Source organism: Berghia stephanieae, chromosome 3, assembly GCF_034508935.2.
Source record: "Berghia stephanieae isolate SIO BIC M18660-M18661 chromosome 3, UCSD_Bste_1.3, whole genome shotgun sequence".
In the NCBI taxonomy this organism is placed as follows: Eukaryota; Metazoa; Mollusca; class Gastropoda; order Nudibranchia; family Aeolidiidae; genus Berghia; species Berghia stephanieae.
Genome location: NC_088362.1, coordinates 44,547,001 through 44,569,500, shown reverse-complemented (window position 1 = coordinate 44,569,500; position 22,500 = coordinate 44,547,001). Strand labels below are relative to the sequence as shown.

Below are 22,500 nucleotides of genomic sequence, written 5' to 3'. Positions count from 1 at the left end.
ATTCAAAATTTTAGCCAAATATCCATCTATTTAAATGACCTTCATCTTGGCAAAAACTCTCACACTCTCGAGGTTCCAGGTTTGAGAGTTTATTTTGCCAAGATGAGGGTAATTTAAATCGATCAACAGTAGAAGGACGAGTTTTCTGGACACATTTTTCAATATGTGTTTTTCCAGCACGACAGTTAGCTGGTAAATACCATGGGGCTACAATCACTAAAAATGGCTGGTTAACAACCGACATTTTGAAAAGGATAGCAATGCAGCAATGACAACGAACGCAAGATATATGGAAAAGTAAGAACATGACACTCCGTTCCAAACTTAAACTTATATCAGGCACTTGTTACATCAGGCTGTGAAAGCTGGACATTAACTTCAGAAATCTTAAAAGGGATACAATCATTCGAAAACAAATACAAAGGCGCATTTTAATTAGCCATCATCTGGATAGACCAAACCATACGTTGAATGAATAGGTTTACAGAAGAATTGTTTAAAGAACAGGACCACAGGAATCCCTTCTTTCAAAAGAGTAAATTTGTTTCGATTTGGTCACATGTCTCGCCATGAGTTATTGGCCAAATATAAATAAATTATGCAAAATGACCTTGGAATCAGGCAGAAGATGAGAACGGGAAACAAAGTGTTGGAAGGATAATGTAAAGGAATGAACAAGGATAGACAGCCCAACACTAATGAGGAATGCTGAGGACATATCTGGATGGGGTGCCCTTACTGCAAAATCACCTCCAGTCTCCTTTACGATGATAACCTGAAGAATGAGGTGAGGTGGTAAGGTAATAGCAATCACCACGAGGAGCCAAATCAAAATAATTATATAAGCGATCACGATGAGTATTGCAATAAAAATCGAATAAATGCGCTATACAAAAGCGGTACTTGGAGAAAGGGAGAGAGAAAGTAGAGAGAGAGAGGGGGGGGGGGGGGCAAACCATTTTTTTTCAGTTCTAAAAGCAATAATACAGAGAGCATGGGTATGAATATAGAGAACAACCCCTGGTAGAAAAATAATTGAAATAAGAAGGGCGAAGTGAATGGGTAGGACACAAAAATACGTTCGTTATTTCCATCAGTTCGTTTAGCGCGCGTTCGATATTCGTGCATTTTACTGTACGTCGAACAAACGGTTTACCAGTGTAGATATTAAATATCTTCGATTCAATATATATTATACATGCATGTTTTCGAGACTTGACCCACATTTTAATTGAATTGATAACACCACACAAATGTGCAAAATATGTATCCTCTCCCAGGACACTTAAAAGCGTATTGATCCCTCTACAGACAGACAGACACACGCGCGAGCACACACACACACACACGAAACAAACAAGAAGAACAATAGGGACAGTATATATAAATAAAATGAAGTTGACGTCACTCTGGTCTTTGTTATTGCTGTTTGCCATCCGCGTTTATGAGTAATTCTCACTAAACTGTGTATTAACCAGACTATAAAAGTTCATGGTTACACATAGTTTTGTGTGTTGGTCCATTATATTTCCGGATGGCAATGTTGTGAGCTTCTTAGCCAAGCGCGTACTGTCTGTATGTCAGATTGACCGATATTTTATATAACTATAATTATTCCCTATGAGAATTCATCGATTCAACCCATCTTTATCAAAAGTCAGAGAAATCGAATTCACGCTTCAACGACTTCAAAAAAAAAAAAAGGAGAAATCGTTAATCTGCACACATTGGGGAGAAAAAAAAAAAAGGGGGGGGGGGGGGGGGGGGTGAGGAGGTTCGCAACCGTCAATCCATACATAAATACATAAGAAAAACCCACTTTACTATACCTTTCGCGATGACAATAATAGTAATACTCAATGTGATTCGATTATTAGACCGAGAGTCATGCTCTGATTAATTCTTTTTCCTTTCCCTGCCTGACTTTATCTTTTATAAAAATTAAAGCCTTTTTGCACTCTTGGCCGTCAGGCCAAAATATATTGAGTTGATCGTGTTTTCGCGAAGTCCCAGCTTTGAGAGTTTTTGCCAAGATGAGGGTCATTTAAATCAATCGATATTTGAATGACGAGTTTTCTGGCAAAATTTTAAAATATGGGGTTTTCCAGTACGGCAGACATCTGTACCCAGGCTCCAGAGAAGCCCATACTCGTGATGCATTGCCTTTCGTGCACTCTTGGTGAGACGGAAAGATGTCATTTCAGAATATCGTTGTAGCTATAATATTATATAATTAAAAATCGAACCGTCCCGCAAGGGCTAACGAAAAGACGGAATTCATTTTTAATTACAATTTACCATTACCATTCTGGTTATAACTGCAATCAAAGTATCGTGGATGATGATGATGATGATGATGATGATGATGATGATGATGATGATGATGATGATGATGATGACGATGATGATGATGAAACTGTCTGTCCATACATAAGAAAAACCCACTTTACTATACCTTTCGCGATGACAATAATAGTAATATTCAATGTGATTTTATTTAAGACCGAGAGTCATGCTCTGATTAATTCTTTTTTCTTCCTCTGCCTGACTTTTATCTTTTATAAAAATTAAAGTCTATTTGCACTCCCAGCTTTGAGAGTTTTTGCCAAGATGAGGGTCATTTAAATCGATCGATATTTGAATGACGAGTTTTCTGGCCAAATTTTAAAATATGGGGTTTTCCAGAGTACGGCAGACATCTGGACCCGGGCTCCAGAGAAGCCCATACTCGTGATGCATTGCCTTTAGTGCTTTCTTGGTGAGACGGAAAGATGTCATTTCAGAATATCGTTGTATCTATAATATTATATAATTAAAAATTGAACCACTCCGCAAGGGCTACCGACAAGACGGAATTCATTTTTAATTACAATTTCTCTATCTATCACTATCATTCTGGTTATAACTGCAATCAAAGTATCGTGGATGATGATGATGATGATGATGATGATGATGATGATGATGATGATGATGATGATGATGATGATGATGATGATGAACATATATAGCTAAGGCTCAATGTTTTCTAACTCTAAGGCTTTATGTTTTCTAACTATGAGTATGAGGCTCGAATAATTAATTAACATTATAGGTTGAAAGCCAGAAAAATCTATCGATTCCCATTCAGACATCAGCACACGGATTATAATTATTATCTCAATCCTTCAAATTATGGTTTTAGAACAACGGAACAACATAGGCATGACGGCTGTGTCAATCTCTCTTATTTTTAATTTAAGCGCACACACACATTCATAACCGCCAAACTTCGTTACACATTATTTTCGTTAAGACAGTATCCATGTTTACAATGATATTGATATATCTGAAGCTTCTCCCCTTTCTTAATCAGGAAAAATAAACAAACGTAGGTGGTAGTATTTGTTGCTGTATAAGCAGAAGAATAAACATGGCAATTAGGCAAAACTTTAAAATTCGATAATTTATATTGCGCAATATCCACTAAACGTGCTCAAAGCGCTTTACAAAAGGTCCTAGTATGCGGCAACACATAAAACATGTAGGACGAGACACGAGGATATTACAACTATTTTTTTTCCCGGCAGTCAACGCTATCGGGTACTCAATTTATACCCGAGTACGTCTAGAGAACGTGAGTAGAGAGCCTCTTCTAGGGACTCAAACTATGTGCCACTCAGAATGGGAATCTGACATGATATATGATGACGATATAGGAAAGAGAGAGAGAGAGAGAGAGAGAGAGAGAGAGAGAGAGAGAGAGAGAGAGAGAGAGAGAGAGAGAGAGAGAGAGAGAGAGAGAGAGAGAGAGAGAGAGAGAGAGAGAGAGAATTTCCGAGTACACCCGGGATCGAGACTGGTCCCGTTGCTTGTGAGGCGAGTGCTCTACCGACTGAGCATTCGGGACCTCTGGAGTTGGACAAGACATTGTCTTTAAAGGATCAACTTGCATTTGCAACAACAAAATAAAACGACTGAGGAAACAAACACAAAGATAACTGATTTAAAATTTAATGGTAAAGCTAAGAAAGGAATAAAGACCCCTCCCTCACCAATCACAGTTCTGCCGGGAGAGAGACAGCAGAACTAATACAAGACAGCCTTACACCTGCAGTGAACCATGATGGATCTATTTCTTATCGTTTTTTTTTCTCTTCTTTAAACCAGACCTGCCTACGTGAAAATTTAAAAATTCGTAGTTTTAAGGGGATAACAAAAAAAAAAAAAATAACAATCGCTATAGTTAACTTTAAAAATACACAATTTACCCAACAACAATTATATAACTCTGCAATCTGGTACAAACTTCAGTTCTGAATAAGTTTTAATGACTTAAGAGACGATAATTAAGTTCTTAAATTGGAGCCAAAATTTCTTAATTCTACAAATGTTTTCGTAGTACACTAGGCAGGTCTGCTTTACACAAGGGAACATTTCTGAGCCACATGCCTCAACCTGATCTGCCACCTAAGCAAATACAGTGGATAATAATATAAACATTTTGTCTTTTATTAAGATATTCACCTGCCACCTAAGCAAATACAGCGGATAATAATACACAAATTGTTATTTATTACGGTTTTTCATTTGATCAAATCGGTTAAAATCAATAATAAAGCGAGTTTCAACAGGCATCAAATCAATACATTCAAAAGTGAACACAAGCGAGATTTATAAAAAAAAAACAAACAACCACTTTTATACAAAGCTCAAACTTAAAAATTTGGCTCGCAGGTCTTATCTCAGACACCACTCGGCGGGCTTTCAAAGCAGAAACGGGAATATCCGCATATGAAAACCAATGCATCTAATATATAGAGCAGTAAAGTTAGGTGCCCCAAACGTAAACAATAACAAGTTGCTAGTGATTTCCGTTAGGGACCGGAATAATTTACGCACAATACAGGTCTCCCAATTTTGTAGTTTGAGTTGTAGGCAATACACTTTCAGTATTGAAAATATGTTTACATAAAATCTAACAGTTGCAGAAATAATAATATAAGGCTAAATTATTATGAAAATCAGGCTCCGAATAATTCTCGTTTTGTTCACACCAGCGCAATAATTTGCTCTGGTCTAAAAATAGATAGACTGTAATCTTTTGATAAATTTTAGAAAATTTTACCTTTTGTTCCATAAAATATCCATATCTAGACATTATTTGATGCATGATCGAGTATTTATGAATATGTGTTTCTTTTGCCACCTAACAGCCAAATTTTAAAGGTTATTTTTTTCTATTATTTACATTGGAACGTGAGCTGTCAAGACAGGAACATGTGGTTTGCCACGTGCTTCTCGACCTTTGTTTACGTTTGGGGCACCTAACTTTACTGATCTATACCATTAGCAAACACAATGTCGAAAACCATTCTTAATCCCCTTTTTTTTTCAAATTAAATTCTATGCATAACGTCATACAAATCCGTAAAAATGCCAAAATTATATGAATAATAGTGGTGGTGGCAGTCATGATGATGTGGCGGTAGTGATGATGATGGGCGGTCAGGTGTTAGTGATAGTAAAGCTGATGACAAAGATGATGATGATGATGATGTGGGGATGGTTGTATTAGCCTTGGTAGTGATGATGATATAGGAGTGGTTGTAGTAGTGGTGCTAGTGATGACGATGTGAGGAGGTTGTGGCAGTAATGAAAAATATGATGTGGAGAGACGATATGGTGGTGGTGATGATGATGATGATGATGATGATTGTATGAAGACAACGACGATGATGATGGTGGTGGTGGTGGAAGTGGTTCTGGTAGTGACGTTTTATTTTTTATTTTTTATTTTTTATTTATTTTATTTTTTTTTTTTTTTTTTTTTTGGGGGGGGGGGGGGGGGGGGGTCGAGGGGTGAATCTGAGTTTCCGAATCTCTGTAAAGGACATGCGCCTAGATCCGTCTTTACGTCGTATACAATTAACCGATGGCTTACGTATTAATAGTGTAAAGTAATAAAGTTCTATGACAGACTCGTAGACATATGACTAGACTGCCAACGAAGAATTTCCCGTGGGTCTAGTTTTAGTTTTAGTTTTTAAACTAATTTAGCTAATAAGGGAAAAGTAGTGTGAATTTAATAAGTCTAAAGTTAACCATTCCCATTGAGATAAAGATATATATCATAGCAATTTTTTTCATGATTGCAAAAATCACAAAGACTTCCGAGAGTAGTTTATAGAGAATTAAGAGGTATCTAAGGTAAAAAAAATTGAGATTTGGACCCCGTACTCCATTAAAATGGCGGAAGTCATCGCATTTTAACAAACGAACAAACGCATTTTCAAATTTAGGCGAGCGAGACGTTATGCATAAGGTGGTTTTCTTGCAATCAAAGATACTGATTGTAAAGTAAAAAGCGAAAACACTGAGAGTATCTTTTTCATCGGCACATTTCGTGACCCGAAATTTAATAGAAGGGGTTACGAATAAGCTTCAAGGGGGGGGGGGGGGGGGGTGCAAAAATTCTTTTAAAATAGAAGGGGGGGGGGGCGTCTATTTGATACACTAGAGTACACGTTTCCCCCTCAGCCAAGGGATCCGAGACGGGGGATAGGCCAAAACCAAGTAGTCTCATTCCAAGACAAAGACAGAATGACCGATATATGGGATAGAAGACACAGCAAGTGACCTCCAGCCCACAATGGGGAAAATGCCTGTATATCTGTTTTAGATCTGAAAAAGTGTGTATGAAACAGTGCCAGACAAAGCAAGAAAGAAAACATCTCAAAAATATCAGCCTGTCTAATTTGTCACTTATCAGTTCTGTATGCCAAAGCAATCACATAAATACAAGCATTCATATAGCCAAAATAAAAAAAAATGTTGAGAACTGGTCAGCTGGCTGAGCGTCATAAAACCACAACAGCTGAACGACCTCATTACACATAATTTGTGATAGAAGGTCGCAATGTAAACTATCTTCGTCATTATCATCACTGATGCTGCTGCTGCTGCTACTGCTACTACTACTACTACTACATATTACTACAACAACAACAACTACTACTACTACTACTACTACTACTACTACTACTACTACTACTACTACTACTACTACTACTACTACAACAACTACAACTACTACTACTACTACTACTACTACTACTACTACTACTACTACTACAACAACAACAATAACAATAACATTACTACTACTACTTCTAGTACTACTAACAATAGATAGTTCGACTATGACGTCACTCGGGTCTTTTTTATTGTTTTTTTTTTTTGCCATCTGCGTTTATGAGTAATGCTCACTGAACTGTATTAACCTGATTATAAACGTTCATGGATACACACAGTTTTGTGTGTTGGTCCGTTATACTTCCGGATGGCAATGTTATGAGCTTCTTAGCCAAGCGCATACTATCTATATGCATATACAAAGCTGACAACTTTTCATTTCCATACTTTCAAATTTGGTACCATTTTTGTATGTGACAGAATTGGATCAGGAAGGAGACAGATCAAATTTCACCGTGACACTTATTGCCAAAATTACTAGTTAAATGTGCAAATTACATCAAAGTGCAATATCTTGGTAATGAAATTGGCAAAAATAATGATTTTGATTGCCGACAGAGAAAATGTATCTATATAAAAGGTCGGGTAAGACAACCCCCCCCCCCCCCCCCCAAAAAAAAAAAAAAAAATTTAAAAAAATCACGACATCCCAGGGTTCAGGATGGAAATAATAATAGACAGAACGAAATTGACGTCACTCAGGTCTTTGTTATTGTTTTTTTTTTTAATTTGTTTTTTTTATTTTTATTTTTTTTTGCCATCCATGAGTAATTCTCGTTAAACTGTATTAACCAGACTAAAAACGTTCAAGGTTACACATCGTTCTGTGTGTTGGTCCGTTATATTTCCGGATGGAAATGTTGTGAATTTCTTAGCCAAGCGCACAGCATCTATAGTGTGTTAGGGGATCGTAAAATACCTCGGGTCATCTGCTGCTCACTCAATGAAAACGGATGATATGATACAGAAGGAACGAAGTTGACGTCGCTCAGCTCTTTGTTATTGTTTTTATGAAAGCACCGAGTGCTAAATTCTATCAATCGGACTATAAACACTTAAGGTCACAAATGTGATGTAATGGTAGCACGTCTGACCGGTAATCAGACGGTCTGAGGTTCGATCCCCAGTAGAGGTAGATTGATTTTTTTAAATGTTTTTTTTTCTTCTATTCTTCTTTCTTGCATTGTCTGGCACCATTCATACACACTTGTTCAGATCTCTACGTTACAAATGGTATTGTGTGTTGGTAGGCTATATCAGGCTGGCGGATGTTGTATTTTTCCCAAACGCAATGCATCAATAAGGCCAAAGTAAAATCGAAACCCGTCTACAATAATAACTGATTGTAGCTGTGTGTGACAAATCCATCAACTTTAATAACGTGTTGTCCGACTAGAGGAATGCAATAAACATATATTATAAACATTGTATTACCAAGCTGCTGACAAAGTGAACGTGCTTATTAATCCACAAACAAGAAACCGCTGGAGCTAAAGTATAAAATATTGGGGGGGGGGGGGGGGGAAGCATCTCATTCGCTCATAATAATAATAATTATATAATAATAAAATATACTGAATATATATATAATATAATAATTAATAACAACAATATCAGTACATAATAATAATAATAATAATAATAATAATAATAAATAATAATAATAATAATAATAATAATAATAATAATAATAATAATAATAATAATAATAATAAACGGAATTAGTATGGAGCAAGACCCCGATTTCATCAGGCTCTGTACATTTTACATTCTAAAAATAAATAAACAAATACAATGAAAAATAAAACATAGTAATTTCAATAACTTCCACAGCAATATACATTACATTTAACAAACATTTTTTTTTTTTGTTTGTTGCTTTAGGTCTCTTCCAACACAATTGAGGTTATATGAGAGACCGCTGAAACAAAAAAAAACAAGCAATTAACAAAATTGACAAAAGTATCTAATCATAACCTACGGATGATCATAAGATATTTATTAAATAGCAAGAGACAAAACAGGCAGAAGATTTACAGAAAAAAAAATATCGACTAAGTCTAAAATACAATTCAAACCAAGAAGCAGGATGGCTAGTAAAGAGAAGAAAAACGACATCTATCGGTTCGTACACCCATGCGAACATCATAGGTATGATTCAAGGGTGATGCTCCCATCCAACCACCCGCGTTTAACAAACATGATAGGTAATGTAATGTAAAATTTCATTTACAAAATAGAAATATAAGGCCAAAAAAAAACAAAAACGGATAATTAGTTAGCGCTTCTAATATTCTGGGGGAGAGCGTTAAAAAAAATGGGGTGTCGAAAGTTCAAAGGATTATTCACCAATTTTGCGGGATGTTTTAGGTTTAGATACGATTGCTCCTTCGCTGTTAGATCTTAGATTTCTACTTTGAAAATAGGGTGTACAGGGTCATATGGATATCCACTGGCATGACAATTTAGAGTTTAACAGACAAAGGAACATATTTTATAGATGATACTCAACAGGTGAACCAGTGCAACTTTCTAAGGAGATCAGAAGCAGATGCCTTTTTAAAAAACTAGTCTGACAGCGTTGGTTTGTACAATCAGATGGTCGTCGGGGTGACTTACAGGACGCGGCCTTCACCTTCAAAATCTGGTTCCACTCATCTCGGTCAACGGCCTTCTCTATCAGATTGTAAAACGACAGTCATGTCCATTCCTTGATGTTGTCCTGCAACATATTTTTTCCGTCTACTCTTCTCCGTAGACCCCACCACGCTTTGCACAAATTGTCGTGTCTGACTGTGTCCAAACCATGAGAGTTTCCTTCTTTTAGTGGATCCCGTCTTCCCGCTAGCGATTCCACATCTTCAAGAATATATTTCAGGGTTGTCAATTTACCGAACTTTTGCGTGATCACATCCACCGTCCGCCATCTGAGCGTTGAACTCCAGTTTTAAAAAAATAATTTAGTACTTACCCTTTTTTTTTTTCGTTCAGCAGAATTGGAAAATATACTGAGGTTTTTTTTAAACATACTGAATTCAGTAAATGTCCTAAAAATTGACAACTTGACTTTTGTTACAGCAGTTCTTTGTTCCACGAAGGATCTTCCGTTAACTCTTGCCCTCAAATATGTTCACTGATTCGCCTTTCCAATTCCGCATTCACCGTTCAAGTCTCATAAACATGAAGTAACACGGACCAAACAAGTGACTTGTGCGAGATGAATTTTGAATGAAAGGTTGTCTGGCTTTTCCTGATCGTGTCTAGCCATTACTGCAGCTGCCATGCCGCCAAGCCAATCCTTGACCTCCTTTGCGCTCGGTCCATCTTCGGTAAAGGGGAGGCAATCAATCCCATGCTGAGAATCATTTGCATCCTTCCAATAGACACATAGATAGCCACGCCTCTCGGACAGTCGTCATAATTTATCAATGGTAGTGATTGGTTAACATAGCAAACATCACATATTTTACTATCAATGGTATGTGTCTAAGTAAAATACCCACTTTTCTTCCGCTTGATCAATAGAACCAAAAGAGAAAACTGTGTGTAAACAAACTTTTATAATATGATCCAGAAAATCGTGTGATAACTAGCCATCCATTTGGCGGTATAAAAACAATAATAGGATCAGAGAGAGGTAGATCTCATTCACGCTATTGTTTAGAAACAAACAACTGTCTGTCCGAGCACGTGTGTCACAAATTCCATGTTTTAATTGGTCAAAAATCTACTGTCTTTTGTTTTAAACTTTAAGCACTGCTAAGAACCAGTCTGTTTTCATTACTAAAACAAACTCTTCGGTGTACTGAGAAATCCAATACCAATCGATCCCTTCTAATGTCTGTTGAATTCGTTTACATTACATATCTCCATAATAGGTGGAGGGAATTTAAAAAAAAAAAATTGCCCCGCCCACAAACAACTGTCTGTCCGAGCACGTGTGAATGTGTGTCACAAATTCCATGTTTTGATTGGTCAAAAATCTACTGCCTTTTGTTTGAAACTTTAAGCACTGCTAAGAACCAGTCTGTTTTCATTACTAAAACAAACTCTTCGGTGTGCTGAAATCCAATACCAACCGATCCCTTCTAATGTCTGTTGAATTCGTTTACATTACATATCTCCATAATAGGTGGAGGGAACTTTTAAAAAAATGTTTAAAGAAAAGTAAAAACAAAATAAAACAAAGAAACACCAGCAACTGGAGAAAATCTCGTCCTAAAGTTTCCCAGTGTGAAAAATTAATACAAACAAAACATACAACCCCCCCCCCCCCCCCCACACACACACACAAAAACAAACAAAACAAAAAATGAGCAAATTAATATAACAAATAATAATATAATATACCTCTGTCGCGCCCACGAGCGCTTTGCTATTTTGAAAATGGGCGGGGAACAACAAGGCGTATTTTTAAAAATGACATCATATTTTTAAAAAACAAAGAAATGTTAAACAAATTCATAAAAATAGAACACTAGTTGAAGTTTCTTTGTCCAAGATCAATAGTTAACACATGGCGCCTCTTTGTTTCATGGTGAATTGCTATCATGTGTACTGCACAATAAATCCCTAATCCGTTCAATGGCGACAGAAGTGTTGTTGACAATGAGGGTAGGTTAAACCAACGATATTTTTTGGTTAAACCATTAGAAATTCTACTTCCGGGGGAAATAAATCCATTTCTTTTTCGGACAAAGAAATGCTGGGAATGTCGAGAAAATGTGAGAAAAGGGTCTGTCCAGCGGACTCAATTTTGCCCCGCCCACAGTGGAATTCGGAAAAAAAAAATCTTTTGTAGTTGAAAACATGGAAATTCCTTCCCCCTATCAATGGAATGCTCGTTAACTTTTAATCAACAAAATAATATAAAATTTAAGCAAAACAAGTATAAGAAAAGAATACGATGGAGAGGGCTAACAGTTGGTAAACAGTAAAGACCTCCTAATACAGTAGGTGCGTAACACGTAGCATACCAACAGTAAATCATTGACCCCTTGAATGTCAGTCCACCACTTAAAACAGCCATAAATAACACAAATCTTCTATTATGTAGCCTACCTACTATAGGATAACAATAATTAATTATATGAGTGACCATGACTTTCCGGGATTTAAAAATATGTTAATGAATATTAACGACCTCGTAAATTATACATTATACTCCTCCCTTAGAAAGCCCTGTTTTTTCTACCTAACATTTAAAGTACTTTGTATAGTGTACTTTTATGGCTTTGTTGTAAGACCTTCATCGATGTATACATAAATGCAAATAAGTGCACGTCGGCTTTCGCCGATTTCACAAATAACCACACCGTTACACGTGCTCGGACAAACACGGTTGTTTATAAACAACAACGTGAATTAAATCTACCTCTCTCTGATGGTTGTAATTGATTTTATACCGTCAAATGGGCGACTAGTTATCACACGATTTTCTCCAGACTATAAACGTTTAAGCCGAGACTAAAATGAAAATATGGAGACGTGAAACGTAGGGGCTCCTCCCGGTAAACATCGATGGCATGTGTTTAAAATTACTCACTGTTCTACAGCTTGATCAATAGAACCAACACAGAAAACTATGTGTAAATGTAAACGTTTATAATATGATCGAGAAAATCGTGTGATAATTAGTCACCCATATGACGGATAAAAACAATAACAATAATCATTCACTTTATTATTCATAAACAACCAACTGTGTTTGTCCGAGCACGTGTGACAGAGTGTCACGAATTCCATATTTTTTTGGTCAAAAACCTACTAGTTAATTCAACTCGCGCAATACGAGGAAGTTAAAAACAAAAAACAAAAAAACAACCAACCAAACAAAAGATAAAAACAAAAAACAACTTCAATTTAAAGGCGGGGTCTTGATGGCGGAAGGCTGAAAGCAAAAAAAAAAAAAAAATGGAACCAGAGACTAACACTAACATACTCCCATTCGACAACACGCCATTTTGAACAGAAAATACAGTGTTCAGTGAAGGGATAAGACTAATTTTCAGAGACGGCAGAGCGCTTCTACTACTGCGAATAGTGATTTTACCTTGAAATCACTATTCGCAGTACTACTGCGAATAACCCCTTCCATTACAAAATAATATGAAATAATATGTCTGCAAAATCAAATCATGTAATATATACCGTTCACTATAATTAAATCACGTAAACACACAGAACCAAACATTTATGTCATACAGTAAAAGTAAATTTACATGCTTAATGCAGTCATATATTCAAGACATAACTACCATTTAAAAAATAAATAGTATACAAAAAATATACAAATAATAACAACAAAAAAAGGACGATTTCTTAAAAGTACCCGTCAGAGAAACAGGTGCTCATTCATCAGTCAAGGGCGGAAAAATGAGTAAAGTACTGGGTGTCCATAAAGTCTTTCCCTGATTTCAAAGTCATTATTCTAAAACTGTTGTTGTTGTAGACATTTGCATGTTTTCATCATCTTCTAAGGAAAAGCCATGCATTTATGCCCATTAGCCATTGACCTTCATCACATCACCAAATTAAGCAAAATGAACATGAGCTTAAAAGTCCTCATTATTCTCTCCCTCTATTTCGGAATCACAACAGTGCGCCAAAATTCCCTTTGTGTAATGTGATTGCAGGAAACGAAATCGCCAAAAGTAACACAACAACGTTTAATAGCCCGAGTTGGCAAACCATTCATTACAGTACTTTTTACAAAATAATTTTTAAAGACACAGAAACTGGTATTTAAAATATGCTGAAACATAAAGTGAAAGTTTGGTACTGGCAGAAACACATACGGCTTATAGGCCCATCTTTCTAACAGTGAAAACGATTACTGTAAATATCTACATGTATTTAGTTTGCTAGAATTTTATGCTGCATCCTATATTCATAAATATCGACCACAGATAATTTTTCAATAAGACGGTGCTCCTCCACGTTGGAGCGGCCGTTTACGAATTTCTAAACGACACGTTTCCAGATAGATGGATTGGGAGAGACAAACTGGATTGCCTGGCATTCTAGGTTACCGAGCATTTCTTCGTATGACTTTTTCCTATGAGGCTACATCAGAGACATTGTCTATTCACTCCCAATACCAGATGTTGCACGCTTACCATAAAAAATAGAGCTATTATTGGATCCATCACGCAACAAAATATGCAAAACACACTGAAAGAGCTCGGGAACAGGTTGAATTTGATCATAGGTTGCCATTGCAACGATATTAAGGCGCATTCAGTAATAGATAATGGTAAACAAAATGTAAAGCATTTATGGATTCACAAGTCCATGATTTAATTATATTAATTATATTAATGTTTTTTTACTGTTAAAGGTGTAATTAAACAACAAAAGACTTTATGGACACCCTGCACTTTACAAAATCGAGCATTAATTATCATCATTATTATTGCAAGAAATGCCCAGTACTATCGGTATTGAGATTAATCGAATGCACAATTGTCGACGAATGACGAATACCACAACGATGGGCACTCTAACTCTAATTGTAAATCGCGTTTCCTTTGTATTCGAGCATTGAGTTTTGATTTGTTAACATCAGAAATTGGAACACACCATGTGTCTATTTGTGTTACAAAAACCTATGTCAACATGTGTCTATTTGTGTTACAAAAACCTATGTCAATGAAAATATTATAAAATCTAGAAAAGCAATTCATCAGTGCACAATACACCCATGAACACCTTTAAAGTATTTATTCGCAACTAATTAGAATTGTTCAAAGTCTTGAAAAATATCCTTTAATTTAAGCACGCCAAGTTCTAAGATCCGTGATCTTACGTCCATTAATATAAGATGATGATAATGATGATGATGACTTAAACGCACATCAACAACAACACGGAGGATTATACTCAACTGTGCAAAGAAGATTAATTCGAATCTGAGCTTCTAGTTTCTTCTAGTTTAAAAAAAAAATCAATCAAACTGACCGTACACTGTTTCACAATCCGAGTTAAAAACTTTCAAAGCTGTTATTTATTTATCAATACATTGATCTATTTTTGTGGTTTGACAAATCATCTCGCAAACCATATTAGAGCACATTGAGGGGAGTATGGAAAGTATAATCGTGGTAACTGTTGGATTTTGGAGATTGACAGCGATGCTGACACTAAACGTTCATACAAGCACCATCCTGGACACATAATAGAGTGTTCTGTTTAAACATTGTGTCAGAATTTAAGTTCGTCTAAGACAAAGGACGAAATATCGTGCTTATGTATGTAAGTCAAATGCCAATCAGCGAGCAAAAATCGACTGTGTGTGTATCGATGTAGGATGAATGAAGTTACGTCACAAAGCTCGTTTGTTATTGGTTTTATTTTTAGACCACGTCTAAGGTTACACCAATTGTGTGTGTTAGCATGATCCATATTTTCTTTCGGGCAGAACTGGTGAGTATTTTACTTAAACGCACATCAACAACACGGAGGATTATACTCAACTGTGCAAAGAAGATTAATTCGAATCTGAGCTAGTTTCTTCTAGTTTAAAAAAAAAAATCAATCAAACTGACCATACACTGTTTCACAATCCGAGTTAAAAACTTTCAAAGTTGTTATTTATTTATCAATACATTGATCTATTTTTGTGGTTTGACAAATCATTTCGCAAACCATATTAGAGGGGAGTATTGAAAGTATAATCGTGGTAACTGTTGGGTTTTGGAGATTGACAGCGATGCTGACACTAAACGGTCATACAAGCACCATCCCGGACACATAATAGAGTGCTCAGTTTAAACATTGTGTTTAAACATTGTGTCAGAATTTAAGTTCGTCTAAGATAAAGTACGAAATATCGTGCTTATGTATGTAAGTCAAATGCCAATCAGTTGTGACCTGCAAAATACAAATAAACATCTCAGAAACTTTGGACTTAAGATTACTGCTGATAATCTGTATGTCCATTTGATTATTATATCGATAATTCAAGTAAACGTTTTCGAATTGTTTTTTTTTTTTTTTTTTTGTTTGTTTGTTGGCGATCTGTGCGGATTAATATACGACAGATGTAAAAAGATAAAACTTTAAACGAGATTTGAATGTTGTCAACGAATCCGATCATTTAACGTGTGACAGGAGAGTTCCAAAAGTGGAAGGGAGGGGGGGGGGGGGCGAAAATTGAAAAGATTGCTCAAATATTTTACGCAAGGTCTACGTTTGACAATGATTGCTTGGTCATTACTTTTTTTAAAAACACCTTAGGGACAAAGCACATATCACTCCAACGTCACTGATATTAACTCCCAATACCCCCGCCCTTCCTCCCATTCTTTGTTCTAGGAGCAACGCGCAAAGCAATAACCTGACGTAAGAGGTGTTTGAGAGAGGGCAATATACCTATAGATAGATAAATAGATAGATAGATAGATAGATAGATAGATAGATAGATAGATGTAGTATAGATTAGGATAGATAGATAGATAGATAGATAGATAGGTAGACAGATAGATAGATAGATAGATAGATAGATAGATAGATAGATAGATAGATAGATAGATAGATAGGTAGATAAAAGAATGCCAAAGATTCGAATGCTTCTAGAACAATTTACATTAAAAAAAGTAAAATATACTAATCCAAGTGTAAAAAGACCAGCAAAGGCAACAACAACAACAACAAAAAGTGCACACATTGTTGTTGTTTTTTTAAATGATAATTTAAAAATCTGAAGAGAGAAAAACATCTGTATGAATTATCAGCATACAAATTCAGACGAAGATGACGAATGAATGAAAATACGTAATGGGGAAAAAAATGCCTAAAAAATGAGCCCGTCATGGCTTCCAAGAAAAGCGCAAATCAGGACAGTTGGCAACTTTGTAACACCTTATTTACAATTTCACTCAGCATGCCACATAAACCCAAAATTCCATTCCACACTCTCAAAGTCGGCGTAATGATAAGACCCCTTACACCAATAAATGAGTTCTAATTCATCTCTTGGTTCAGTAGGGCAATCATGTCAAGGTCAGGGTGTGTTATTTCTTAATGTCACCCATCTGGTCATTGACATACTCACAGTCGCTTAACTATTTCCAAAAGAAACAAGCTTCACAGACTAACTTATTCTTTCTTCTGACAATGGATGACGCACTGGTACGGCATACAAACATGGAACGGGCTATCTAACTCTAACTTTTATAAGAACTTAATATTATAGCTTATCGCCTAGTTTACTTGTCACACCAAACATTACTATATAATATTTTAAAACTTGATCCGTTCATCATTTCTCAACATGAATTTCCTTCATGAAAATTGTACAACGTCTTGTTCAACCATGCATGCAGCCCTAAAACTTATATTATGAGAATGAAAGAGACATGGGACATTGAAAGCAAACTAGGTCATCGGAAAGGTGGGAACAGAGGCCTACACGGCAACTATGGTGTCGATTTGATTTACGGGCACAAATGTGCAGGTCTGATAACCGAACGCAATCATGGACATGATTTAATATTGTTGTAAATGTTGCTGCTCGAAGCTCGAAGAAATTAATAACAATGAATAATAAGATGAATGTTTTATCTTAACACGCCACTACCACATCATCCCATTCGTCTGTAGCGTTTCATTCATCCTGTTTTGTTGATGAAGGGGAAACCCGAAACGTACATTATATCTGTTTTCGTATATTACATTGAAGTTTACATTCAATTTCACATTGTTATTAATTTAATATTGCTGTAAATGAGTATATTTTTCGTCGTTTTTGTGAAAATCTCCACGACAACAATGAGATTATAATAACACAGATCACCAAATAAACATACGTTGGTGTAGACTAATAGTAATAGACACCCAGTGGAAGGGAACACAATCACGCCCGTCCCGTTAACACTCGGAGTATAAAAAATTGGATTCAATAGTCTGATGTCACGTCGCCCAGCAACGGCGAGTAGCACGGTTCTAAACAAAGACAATTGGTAATTTGTATTTTTCATGCGGGCTAGAACTTTTCATATGTCATGTCATGTGATCAGAATGTATAAAAGTCAAAACATGATCGTATTCATAATGTTTTTCTCCTCTGATACACATTTATGCTCGTCGGAGAAATATTTCATAAGGGCGTCGCAATTCTTCCGATAGTTTAGAGCTAGTTACTAAGCTACTATACGTCATTACGATGGAAGTGACGCCATGACTATTGAAGCCAATTGCAGTAACTGCTAAACTAAGCAAACTAAACGGTATAGATAGTTTGAAGTTGACGTCACTCAGGTCTTTGTTATTGTTTTTTTTTTTTTTTTTTTTTTGCCATCCGCGTTTATGAGTAATTCTCACTAAACTGTATAAACCAGACTATAAAAGTTTATGGTTACACATAGTTTTGTGCGTTGGGCCGTTATACTTCCGGATGGCAATGTTTTGAGCTTCTTAACCAAGCGCATACTATCTATTAAAATAGATAGTAGGCGTTAAAAGAAATACTAATTACTGCCACATACCTGATCAATCGCATCATCACAACAACAACAAAATTATACGTAACCTTAGACGTATACTTATAGCGATCACACAACTAGCGATCGAAAAACAAAGAGCAAAGTGATGTCAAATTCTTTATTCTATCACGTGTAAATAACTAGCTGTATTGTCCGAGCGGGCTTGAGGGCGTGTCACAAATCCCGCTTTTTAATTGTTCAAAATCTACTGGTTAATTACAATTGTCATCTGGCATAAATGCATTGTACAACGTTCAATATTGTTTTTGGTTGTCAGCGGAATAAGGGTTGTGCCAGAAACGTTCCTTGTTATGTTTCTGTTTCTTTGTCCAAAAATAAAGTTATTGTTTGCTTCTGTTAAATACGTTATTTATTTTTTTTCTACGGTCCAATGCTTAGGATAGGATTTCAAAGGTCAAGGACCCCGCAAGTGTATCTCGAGGTCACTGGCGTCACAAGATATCGGATATTAACGAAGTCCTTGAATCGAGAAAACATGAAAAAAATTCTACTAGCAAGAAATTCAGATCGAGATAAAGTAGAAGATATTAAAGGAAGAGTTCAGCCCCTGAACGAATGTTTCTGTCTAGAACGTATTACACTTTTTAACGGGGCGGGACCACACCAATGTGCTGGATTTTTTTCCCAAAGCACCGACGTGGCGGCTCGAACCTAAACAATCGGCGTTGATGATCCTTTACAAGAGTCAACGGATTGCACTTTATAAACAAAGATTGATATTCACATATAACTTCTTACCATACACGGCATTTAATAATCTATTTCTATAATATGTATCATCAAATATTTGCTTTCAACAGAAGATTTTGTTCAATCTGTGCCCGAGATAATTAAAGCAACAGAGTAAGAAACCATTTATGTGCTTTTAACATGAATGATCAATGAACAGCAAATTCATCACACATGACCTTCAAAGCCACAAAGCTAATGGAGCCCGAGTGTTTCCCTTTTCTGTAGCACGAAAGAAGTAGTAGTAACCCCCCCCCCCCCCCTCCCCCCCTCTCTCTCTCTCTCTCTCTCTCTCACACATACACACACACACACACACACACACACATACACTCAACAAACAAGCCGCAAAGTTATAGATAGTATGCAGATGACGTCACTCAGGCCTTTGTTATTGTTTTTGCCATCCGCGTTTGTGAGTTGTTCTCACTAAACTGTATTAACCAGACTATAAACGTTCATGGTTACACAGAGTTTGTGTGTTGGTGCGTTATACTTCCGGATGGCAATGTTGTGAACTCCTTGGCCAAGCGCATTCTATCTATAGATAGTTCGAAGATGACGTCACTCAAGCCTTTGTTATTGTATTTTGCCATCCGTGTTTGTGAGTGATACTCACTGAACTGTATTATCCCGACTATAAAAGTTTATGGTTACACAGAGTTTTGTGTGTTGGTCCGTTATACTTCCGGATGGCAATGTTATGAGCTTCTTAGCCAAGCGCATACTATCTATAGATAGAATGCGCTTGGCCAAGGAGTTCACAACATTGCCATCCGGAAGTATAACGGACCAACACACAAACTCTGTAACCATGATATTTTATAGTCTGGTTAATACAGTTTAGTGAGAACAACTCACAAACGCGGATGGCAAAAACAATAACAAAGACCTGAATGACGTCATCTTCGAACTATCTATAGCCTGACACTGACCAAAAAATGAAGTCAAAATGCCAGTCTTTTGCCACAAAAGAAAACAAATCGTGAGTTGTATTCAATAGTCCAACAACCAATGAAATAACTTGTTTCTTTGAGCTCTACTAACGTCTTCTTCCTTTGATTGCCCACAATCAATTGGTTGATTATTATGGCAAATATGAAACTGCTTTCTAATCTCTCTGTATTCCTTGTTTATAATCGTTAGTCTAAAATCAATTTCCAGGGACATTCAGGGGTCGTCAACGTTGGTCAGTGGTGGTTTGTGTAAGGTCTAAGTATTTGCATAGCAACTTGCCACAAAAGCATCAATTGTAGTGGCTTCGGTCACTTAAGCGTCAAGCTGGTTCCAGTCTCTGACCGTACGCGGCAAGAAGGAAAAACCACGGTATTGTGTTCTGTGTGTTATGAGTCTGTATTGGTTGTTGTTACCTCTTCTCTGTCTCAAAGGTGCTGGTATCAGTTTTTTTTTTGATGACTGGGCATTCAGCGAGGTGGTGCTTGATCTCAAATAGCATTGTTAATCTTGCTGATTTTCTGCGATGTTCTAATTTCGCCCACTGTAGTTTTTCCAGCATGTCTGATACACTTGAGGTGTTGTGATGTCTGTTCAAGACGTAGCGTGCAGCTCTTCTTTGCACTGATTCTATTTTTGAGATGTATTTTTGGGTGTGGGGATCCCAAACAGTGGAAGCATATTCCAGAATTTTTAGGTTACGCCTTAAAAATCCCAGTGTTTTGTTTGCCTTACTTGTGATCTTGTTAATATGCTCATCCCATGTTAGGTCTTTTTTCATGCTAACACCAAGATATTTTGCAACATTCACTGTCTCCAATGTATGTTGTTCGTAGCCAACTCACTAGACGCTACACAAACCTAAAAAAAATGACGTCAAAAAATTACCAGTCCTCGAGGGTTCTTGTGTCAGGCTATAGATAGTTCGAAGATGACGTCACTCATGCCTTTGTTATTGTTTTTGCCATCCGCGTTTGTGAGTTGTTCTCACTAAACTGTATTAACCAGACAATAGTTCATGGTTACACAGTTTATGTGTTGGTCCGTTATACTTCCGGATGGCAATGTTGTGAACTCCTTGGCCAAGCGCATTCTATCTATATATGTTAACGATGGCTACGAACAAGCCCTGTCATCTGTAATTCAGTACTCGTTCGTTGTGTAAGACGGTGTCCTGAATGCGTGGCCTGATACTACCCCCCCCCCCCCCCCCCCCCCCCCCCCCCCCCCCCCCCACACAAAAAAAAAATCGTCATAAAAGAAGACGAAGATCACAGGAATACGAAGATCACAGGAATTTTTAGGTTACGCCTTAAAAATCCCAGTGTTTTGTTTGCCTTACTTGTGATCTTGTTAATATGCTCATCCCATGTTAGGTCTTTTTTCATGCTAACACCAAGATATTTTGCAACATTCACTGTCTCCAATGTATGTTGTTCGTAGCCAACTCACTAGACGCTACACAAACCTAAAAAAAATGACGTCAAAAAATTACCAGTCCTCGAGGGTTCTTGTGTCAGGCTATAGATAGTTCGAAGATGACGTCACTCATGCCTTTGTTATTGTTTTTGCCATCCGCGTTTGTGAGTTGTTCTCACTAAACTGTATTAACCAGACAATAGTTCATGGTTACACAGTTTATGTGTTGGTCCGTTATACTTCCGGATGGCAATGTTGTGAACTCCTTGGCCAAGCGCATTCTATCTATATATGTTAACGATGGCTACGAACAAGCCCTGTCATCTGTAATTCAGTACTCGTTCGTTGTGTAAGACGGTGTCCTGAATGCGTGGCCTGATACTAGCCCCCCCCCCCCCCCCTCCCCCCCCAAAAAAAAAATCGTCATAAAAGAAGACGAAGATCACAGGAAAAAAATAATTTTGAGCTGTAATCAAAAGGTCAACCAATAGATAGTGTGCGCTTGGCTAAGAAGCTCACAACATTGCCATCCGGAAGCAACGGACCAACACACACAACTATGTGTAGCCTTAAATGTTTATAGTCTGGTTAATACAGTTTAGTGAGTATTACTCATAAACGCGGATGGCAAAAAAAAACAATAACAAAGGCCAGAGTGACTACAACTTCGATCTATCTATTACGGACCAACACACAAGACTCGGTGTAACCTTGAACGTGTTATAGTCTAGTTAATACAGTTTAGTGAGAATACTCATGAACGCGAATGGCAAAAATCAATAAGAAAGACCAGAGTGGCGACAACTTCGTTCAATCTAGAGAATCATTTGTTTCCTTAAGGCAGGACGTCTAAAAACTACTCACTTTTCACTATCGTTTGATG

The 22,500-nt window shown here is 36.8% G+C and overlaps 1 protein-coding gene across 2 annotated transcripts in view; it reads right to left on the bottom strand.

Annotated features, from left to right (window-relative positions):
* The window catches only part of LOC144967821 (signal peptide peptidase-like 3), a 57,394-nt gene that overhangs the window by 25,676 nt on the left and 9,218 nt on the right, over nt 1-22,500 (bottom strand). The gene's annotated exons all lie outside the window — the stretch shown is intronic.